This window comes from Telopea speciosissima, unplaced genomic scaffold, assembly GCF_018873765.1.
Source record: "Telopea speciosissima isolate NSW1024214 ecotype Mountain lineage unplaced genomic scaffold, Tspe_v1 Tspe_v1.0040, whole genome shotgun sequence".
In the NCBI taxonomy this organism is placed as follows: domain Eukaryota; kingdom Viridiplantae; phylum Streptophyta; class Magnoliopsida; order Proteales; family Proteaceae; genus Telopea; species Telopea speciosissima.
The window spans coordinates 144,715-153,971 of record NW_025317376.1 but is presented as its reverse complement, the minus strand read 5'-3'; positions in this window follow the sequence as shown (position 1 = coordinate 153,971).

Genomic DNA, 9,257 nt, shown 5'->3' with positions numbered 1-9,257 from the left:
ACCTGGCTCAGGATGAAACTTTAATTTACACAGAGAAGGCTTAGATTAGGCTGACCTTGACCTTGTTGGATGTGCAATCACAACAAGAGGTGTACTAATATAATTTAGATACATCCTTACTACCCATTAGATCCCAATAATATTGGTTTTCACAATACTTTAAACCAATGAACATAAAAAACTGATCAACTCATGCAAGAGTTGACATACTTGATTGTCTTTTTTAATGGCCTACGAACTTATACTCTGCTTCAATTTCTTTGAAAAAAGGGGGGAAAAAAAGAAACTTTACATGGTATAGGAAAGGGCATATGTCCATTTTATTTTTGTCGAATGTATATGGGACTGTGTTATTTGTATTATCCTTACCAATGTTATGGGTTTATGTTAGGGCTATTGATTGGAGTTACATTATAAATGATGTTATACTGGAACACGCATCTTTAAAATTTTATTTGTAACTAGGGTTGTGTTTGGTATCCATTCTTGGAATGTATTCTAGGTCGAGAAGCATTCTGAGACAAAAAGAAAGAAAAAAGGTTGGTTGGCATGCATTTTTGTTCATGGATGTTATAGAATGTGACCTGTTTATGGAACACGCTACTTAGCCCATTCAGCATTTTGACTGAGAACGAGAATAGCACCTTCCAAATGATATTCTCATTCTATGTTAGGAATGCATTCAACATTCTGAGAACACATTTCTACATATGCAAACATAACGCAGCCTAAGTGTTTTAATGGTCCTAATGCAGGCCCAAGTAAACTATGAAATGACAAGTTAAACATTGTACTAAAGGGTTTTGGTGCTTAACTCAAATTCCTATCATTTACTAATTATGTAGGTATATTTGAACATCTTTATTCTTCATCTCCTCAATCACTCGAGCTGGACAGTTCACTGACTAGTCTTGGGGTGCATCTCAGGCAAAGAAGGGCTGGGTGTAGAACAATGGATCGAAAACCCGGGTCGGCATTACTTTGTTTTCAGTCTCATTCATAGATGAGATGAATCAAAATATAGACTAGTTCACTGACTAGTCTTGGGGTGCATCTCAGGCAAAGAAGGGCTGGGTGTAGAACAATGGATCGAAAACCTGGGTCGGCATTACTTTGTTCTCAGCCTCATTTATAGATGAGATGAATCAAAATATAGAATCGCCACCTAGATTAGGGAGAAGGGTTGGTTCACATCACCAACTGGTGAACCAACCCCATGGGCCCTAGGGCCAACCAACTTTAAGCTAAGCTAGCCCAACTGAGCTGGGAGTTGTTGGGTCTCTCAAACCCATAATAACGGGGGGGTATATTTATCCAATTTTGACAAAAATTTGTAATACAAGTGAGAGCCGATTGTCACTTATAGTGGCCCACTTGTGTAGTGCAGTATCTTTTATATTTCTATGTTAGTCAATTAGTAAGTAAGGTAGTTTTTTATTTTTAAAGTTGAGTTATTTAGTCAGTTTCTATTTTTCTGTTTTCTTGAGGAGCAAGTATTGCTTCTATTAATTATAAGGCTATTGTAGCCATCCCCACAATTTATCTCAGTTGAATGAAATTAGTTTTGCTTGCTGCAACTATGATCTTTGTCTGAAGTTATGTGCGAAGACTTGAAAGGCTGAAGAAGCCTAACTGTGAGAGCTAAATCCACCTATCTCCAACCTTCTATTTTCTGTCTCCTTCACCTTCTCCGTATCTCCATTGATCTCTGTGCTCCTGTTGTGTTTTATGATTTCCCAGCCATTGGAGAAGACCCCTCAAGTGCCTCCAGTGCTGCTACTGCTACTGCTGATCATTCCAGACTCCTCCCTTTTACGGATCCCAATTTTTGCTACAGGATGTCTGCAAACTTCAAGGCTCCACAATCTCCACCACCCCTCCTCAGTTTCTGCAGAGATTTGGAGCACAACGTCTCCACGCCAGGCCTTATACTCGATCCTGGTTTGGTGACCAAACTCCCATTGGTTTGCAAGTTACAGTCAAACCTTCTATTTTGGTGTCACCCCTGCAACTCCTCTGCCAGTAGAATTGCATGAAATTCTTAGCAAATGATCATCTCTGTAGGACCTCCACTCGATCTAAGTTTTAGCCCAAACAAGTGCTTGGTTTGGTTTCTACAGCTAAGTCCTCTACTTTTTAATTTAGTGATTTTTTCCCTTGATTGTTTTTAGCCATCCAAATTGGCTCCAATTTTGGGAGTGACTTGTGTTGGTCCCTACTTGAACTCGATCTTGATATTAACCCATTCTATTGGCTGAAACATGAGTTCCAGCGCCACCCATTTATTTTGAACTTGTATTGATTCAAACCCTTATGCCTGGGTTTATTCATTGACTATTATGGATTTAATGGGGACTAATTCTGACCTAGATATAGTCTTATATTACCTATCCAATGGGTAATTGGTCAAACCATCAGTATGAGAGTTGGTCTAAGTTACAGTCCAGGGAAGGTGTTGGGTACCCAGTTCGCCTGGTTAAACCGGTTTTCAAATTAGTTGGATAAATTGTATAACATATATATAAATTACTATAACACGAAATAAATAAAGATGATTATAGTTTAGATATCACACAGCTGGAGGTTTGACTACAAAACAAAGATTTGCATACAAAGTATAAGAAAATAGAATATAACACAAGATGAATGACATGAGTATGAAGACTCAAGGTCTTAACATTATGCGAACCCTAATTCAAATACGTGGATACATAAAACATGAAAAGGGAATCATGAGGATGCAAATGAATCAAATGAGACGGGTAGAACCCTAATTCCTATAATGAAAAATGAAGAGATCATGCATTGAAATTCGTAAGTCACAAAATATGATAAAAATCTAGAAAATCCTTAACACTACTTAAAAATAGGAAAAACCATATTGAGACCAAATCAACAATGTAAACATGATTTCAATTATAAAACACTAGAATTAAGGCTAATTCCTAGAGAGACAACAAACCATCTATTCTAACAATGAAAATCATAAAAGAGGAAAACATGACAGATGCGTATTAAAATAATGATGTATGAGACACTCTCAATACCTAACGATGCATGGCAAAGAAGAAAGAAATCTAAATCTAATAATAAGAAATAGGCATGAACTAAAGTACAAATGCAATGATGTATCCTAGACTATGCAAGCATACTATTATGACGAAACACAATGTCAAGATAATCTCACAAACCATATTAATCTATGATCACCAACAGATGATACATTAAAGATTAAGCAAATCATTATGCATAAAAATCACCATATATGGATGAAACAAAGGAAACATGATGAACAACATTCTAGAAATGCATGGTAACAAGAAAAACCCTTCATATGCTAAGATAGCAAAAACACATAAATCCATACATCATCATCAAATAGCATTTCAAAATATAGACAAGTTAACATAAATGAGAATCATAGATTAACTAAGAAAACATAGGAAATAATATGTTATTTCATCCTACACGAATTTGATACATGGAAACAAAGTGAATAAGCGAGATGCTATATTGGAATAAATAAATTATCTATGGAAAGAACATAACACATCACGCTGGAGCAAATCATGATAAATTTACCATAGAATTGCCATGAGAAGGAAGAAATTAAGAAGTTCTATTCGAAGTATGTATAAAGGTATGAAAAAACATGAAAACCTATCCTAGAGATGCAAAAACACGATATAGAAGATTATGCATAAAGATTAGAAGAATAATACAGCCTAAATGATATACTAAATATTGATAAAACATGGGTGCATGATCACTACCTAGAGAGGTAGGATCACATACCCTTTTGGGTATGAATACCAACGTAGACCTTACCTTATGGAAGATTCAATAAAGGAGATGGTTAGAGGTTGTTCTTAACTCAATAGAGAAGCTTCAACTCGGATTCCAACTTACACACACACTTAGGGCACCAAAACTTGCTCTATTCAATATTTACTAGCCAAGGAAGGACTCCATATGTTATGTCAAAAAGATCCCCCTCAACATGAGAGGACTTGTATCTATAGATTCTAGGAGGTCTACCACTCCCTTAACATGTTCTAGGGTTCCACAACCCTTTCCAATCATCCATATGGGTTGGTTTTCCATCAATGGTATCAATGAGTGCCAACATTCACCAGTAATGAAGTTTGACAAATTTATGTAGAAATAAGTTTTTCACAATTCTGCTCCGAAATGGGTTAGAATTGCATTCAAAATAGGGGAAGAACAACGCTCTCGAGTAAAGTTTTGGGCACAATCCAGTTAGCTGATAAATTCAAGATGCTAGTCGGATGAGGAATCGGAGGGAGACGACACCGATTTTCTCTAGAGTTGCATTGAATTAATGGTCAGAGGCTTCTGGTAAGTTTGTCGGCAAGCCGCCAGGGGATCCGACAAGCCCGACAGGGATCTGATAAGTTCCGATCAACACTGTTTGACTATTTTGGCCATTTTGAGTGGCCAAAACTTAATGTGATTGTAAGGATATATTAATATGGTAGTTTGGTATGATATTTTAGGACTTGAAAAACCTAGATGCTGCGATAGATGGAGTGAATTTGTAAATCATTGTATCAAGCAAGGTGAGGGAATCATACTAGTATTGTTATGTAAGTATATGAATGATTTGTATGTATTAAATATAATTGCTAATTTGATTATTATAAGTTGTTATATGTACTGGTATTGTAATATAGGTTGTATACGTATGGAATTGGTTATGTGACATTTAAAATGTAATCAGTGTATGAGCGTGATGTGAGTTATTGAATGCTTATTTGTGTTCATGAACTGTGAATATGATGAGATGTATATGAAATGTTAAGTAGTGTATATTGAAGTAATTGGCTATGATTTATAGTTGATTAATAAGATGAGAAATACATGTTTTGATGTTACATGGCAAGCTGTATAAATATGTGTTTATGTATGAGTATGTGAAATGTAATCAAAAGTACGAAAAATATGAGCAAGAGTACAAAATATTCGAACAAATGTATGAGATTGATAGTAATAGTATGTTGAACATGATCCTATGCATACCATCCCTTTCCAGTAGGGGGTTAGATATTGGATGAGGTTTCTTATGAGTTTTCCTTTGGGACTACGAGTGATCCTATAAGACTACAAGAATACAAGCTATCATACGAGACTACGAGAACACAAGTACAAGTATGAGTTGTGTCATTCCTCTCTCAGACTGCAGTATTGGAATTAAGAGTTGAATAAATGATACAAGGCCAAGCTAACCTCAACTACTATGTGTACAGCTGGTATTTCACTATAATGATTGGATCCTAACTTACAATAAATTAATGTATGAATTTATGTATTCTTTTTATTGCACACAAGCACATGTTTTGTATTATATTATGTTTTTTTCATTGAGCTGTTTAGCTCATCCCTGTTTTGTATATTTCTTTGACAAATGATGAGATCAGAGAGAAGGTGTGCACAGTTCCAGACTCTTTAGGCTATGAGTGCACGTTGTGCAGTAACCTTGGAGACAGGACATGAGAACTTATAATATTTGCATAAACAAAGTGGTTAAACAATATTTTGTTGTAATATAACTTTTGATAACTCCATTGAATTTTAAAAATTTACTACAAAAAATTGTTTATACAAAGTAGTAGATCTTAAATCCGGCTCAAAGTGTTAAGTCTTTTGATGTGTATATATGTGTTGTATGCATAGTTATCAAGGCGGCAAGGCGACCATGGCGTTTGAGGCTCTTCTTAAGCGCCTTGGCGATAGGGCGGCCGCAAGATGTGTCGCCTTGGCGAACAAGGCGTTCTAGTGTTATTTTTTTTTATACAACCATTTTATTAGACACAAATAGCATATTAATTTTTATGTAATGATATTTATATACTAAATAAATATGAAAAATTTGAAGTACATAATTAAGGAATTGCAAAATAGCATAATCACAGAATTACAAAATCAGTGAATCACATAATCACATAATTACAAAATCAATGAATCACATAGTTACTTGCTCACATAATGAAAGAATTACAGACTCACATAATCACAGAATAAATAGCTACTTAATCATAGATTGCATAACTTATACTAACAGATGCATTTCATAAATTATACTAAGAAATGCATAATTTACATTGAATCATAGAAATTACAGTAGCTGCCACTCCGGCAGCAACCAAAACTAGAAGAAGAAGATAGAGGAGAAGAAGCTTCAGACGTTCAGGCAGAAAGATGGTTTCAGACAAAAGAGGGTTTTCTTGTCCGAAGAAAAAGAAAAGAGGAAGAGAGGGTTTTAAGGAGGAGATGGGGTAGAGAGGGTTTCAAGGAGGAATGCCGCGGTGCCATTAGATGGAGCCACTCAAGTATCCAAAGAAGCATTAGAAGGAAAAAAAAAAAGAAAAGAAACCAAGAACCAGAAGAAGAAGAGGAGGACACCGGAAGAAGAAAAAAAGGGAACAACTAAATACGAGGAGGAGGCCGGAAGAAGAAGAAGAAGAAAAGAAACAAACAAATAGAAGCCAGAAAAAGAGGAGGAGAAGGAGAAGCAAATGAAGAAGAAGGAAAAAAAAGGAGGCGGAGGAAGAAACATATAAAGAATCAACTCGACAGCGGCATCTGCGTCATCTTCGTCGGTTGCAGCAGCGTCGAGCTCCATCGAGTTCCCCCCTTCAAGTTCTTCTTTCTCTTCGACTTCATCTTAGCCACAGTTGCAGGAGGTAGAGCTTGAGCAGAAAAATAACTAAAATAATCAGAATAAAGAAAAGAAAAGAAAAAAAAAAAAGAAGAGCCAATGTCGGAGGAGGGGAAGAAGAAGAAGCATAGAAAAGGAGAACTTATCGGATAATCGGAGCCAAGTTCGTGGTCGCCGGAGTCATTGGAGGCGAGAGTTGGAGCAGGAATCAAGGGTTTCATCTTCCCGTGAGCCAGGGCATCATCAAGGGTTAATTTGATTTATGTTTGCCTTTTAGGTGATTCGGTGTGAAGCAGTGTACACTAATAACATACACAACCCAATAGGAACATCACAAATAGAATAAAAGATTTAAAATAATAATAAAAAAATAATACAACACTTTGACTCCACAATTTCCGCCTGGACGCCATGGCGACGCTTTAATAACTATGGTTGTATGAGAGTTGTGTTATTATTTAAACTTGAATGGTGGTTTTCTGGCCAACGCCTGTGAGGGCAGTACCTTATACCTTGTTCGAGTTTGGGGTCGCTACACGTCTATTGTTGATGAGACATTTTATACTTATTTTACATGGCTTAATTTGTTTGAAGCCTGGACCAATTTGGCATTGTCATGTTAATCACTATTGCATGTAATTTCCATACCACACTTTCATACTATATTGCCCAAGTCAATGAGGTTATAAGCTTTTTGACGTGTTTGATCCCATATCTTCTAATATGTGATGATTCACATGATTGGGTGTTTGCAGTCTCATTTGGACTAAGATGTTTTGCTTAAGGTACACACTCCACTCAACACTTCTTGTTTGTAACCACCTTCTATTTGTCTAATTCAAAGTCATTTTATAAAATGTTTTTAAATTTTAAATCAATGACATAAGTTAGCCAAGTGGAAGATTATATTCATTATAAGGCTTCTTTTGGTCGACAAGTATAATCCTTGTTTTGTTTGTAAAAACCGGGTTAGTGAAGTGTTGACTACTATTGGGGGAAGTCTGTTAAATCCAATACTGAGAAGCGATCTCATGCTGGGTTATTGGGCTTTATTTGACACGCCTTAATTAGTATAAATATTTATGCATATGTGTAGATCTGATTCTAATATCCTTTAATAGAAAGGAGACCTTTTATTTTCTATGAAAGGTTGGTCATACCCTTACTCTTTATATAGTCAGGATTAGTCCATTAGATGCATGATGAAAAAATCCTAGAGTTCTGAAAAGAGAAGATGGTAGATAAAACCAACAACTATCATAAACAAAAGAGTGTTCTTGCAAATAACCTTCTTTGATCATGGATCCGATTATGTCTGAAACACATTTCATTTATATCGATTGCATGGTCATATATATTCTCCATATTATATTGGATATATATGATCTCTCATCTTGGACTTGGTCTTTCATTTTCCAACTATAGCCTGAGATTGTCTAGGATTGCACAGCGTAGAGTCTTGGATTCTACGTCGTACTAAGAAAGATGGGCACCAGTAGAAAATGAAGAAACCAGCCACAGAGTCACAAAATGACTTTTGCTTTCATAGGAATTTTAGGGCTCCACAATAATGGATTGAGATGTATTCCAAAATCTACTATTTATAGACTCCATCATGTTTTCGTTGGAGAATAACGGAGTTCCTATCCATTAGGAATCGCCCCCCTTAAATCTCTCCACTCCCCTCCCTATACGGGATCACAAAAAGAGACGTTGGATGAGGCCAACGTGGCCATAACTCCAACATCTTTCATCTAACCATGTTGGTCGAATGCACATTCTCAGTTCCCATTTTCCAGAAATATCCGTCATGACATTTTCATTTTTGTTCCTAGTTCCAGGAATAGTCATAAAAAGATTTCCATTGTCATGACGAGGAACAATCAGTTCCTATTCTAGACTTAGACTGCTCTAGGTCCCATATATATTTCGAACATTTGAGTTCAAATTTCAGACTTAGATTGTTCTAAGTCCCATCAAATTCACATATTTAATATAAGCTTTCGCATGAATTCCCTTTGTGAGGGGATCAACAACCGTATCGCTCGTAGGTATATAGGTTACTTTAATTTCATCTTTTTTCTTCTATATCACGTATATAGTGGTATTGAATTTCTATATGTTTTTTCTTTGAGCTATTTGCATCACTGCGTATCAAGCTTATTGTTGCTTTATTATCACAGAATATTTCCACTGGTCCATCTACAAGATCCAACCTTAATTCCATTAAGAACCGTCTAATCTAGACTGCATGGGTACTTGCCATACTACAAGCAATGCACTCGGCTTCCTGTGTGTGCCTAGCAACAAACCCCTGTTTCTTGTCACCCCAAGAAATAGCTGCACCTCCATATATAAACACATGACCAGAGGTGGATTTACAGTCATCTCTATCCCCTCCAAAGTCAACGTCAGTATCCAATGACCTCAAGTTTTTTCGCTTGAAAGCATAATTTCAAGTGTTTAGTTCTTTTGATGTACTTCATAATCCTCTTCACTGCTTTCCAATGGGCAGAACCGGGATTACTTTGGTGTCTACTTACCAATCCGATTGGATAGGCCAAATCCGATCGTGTAC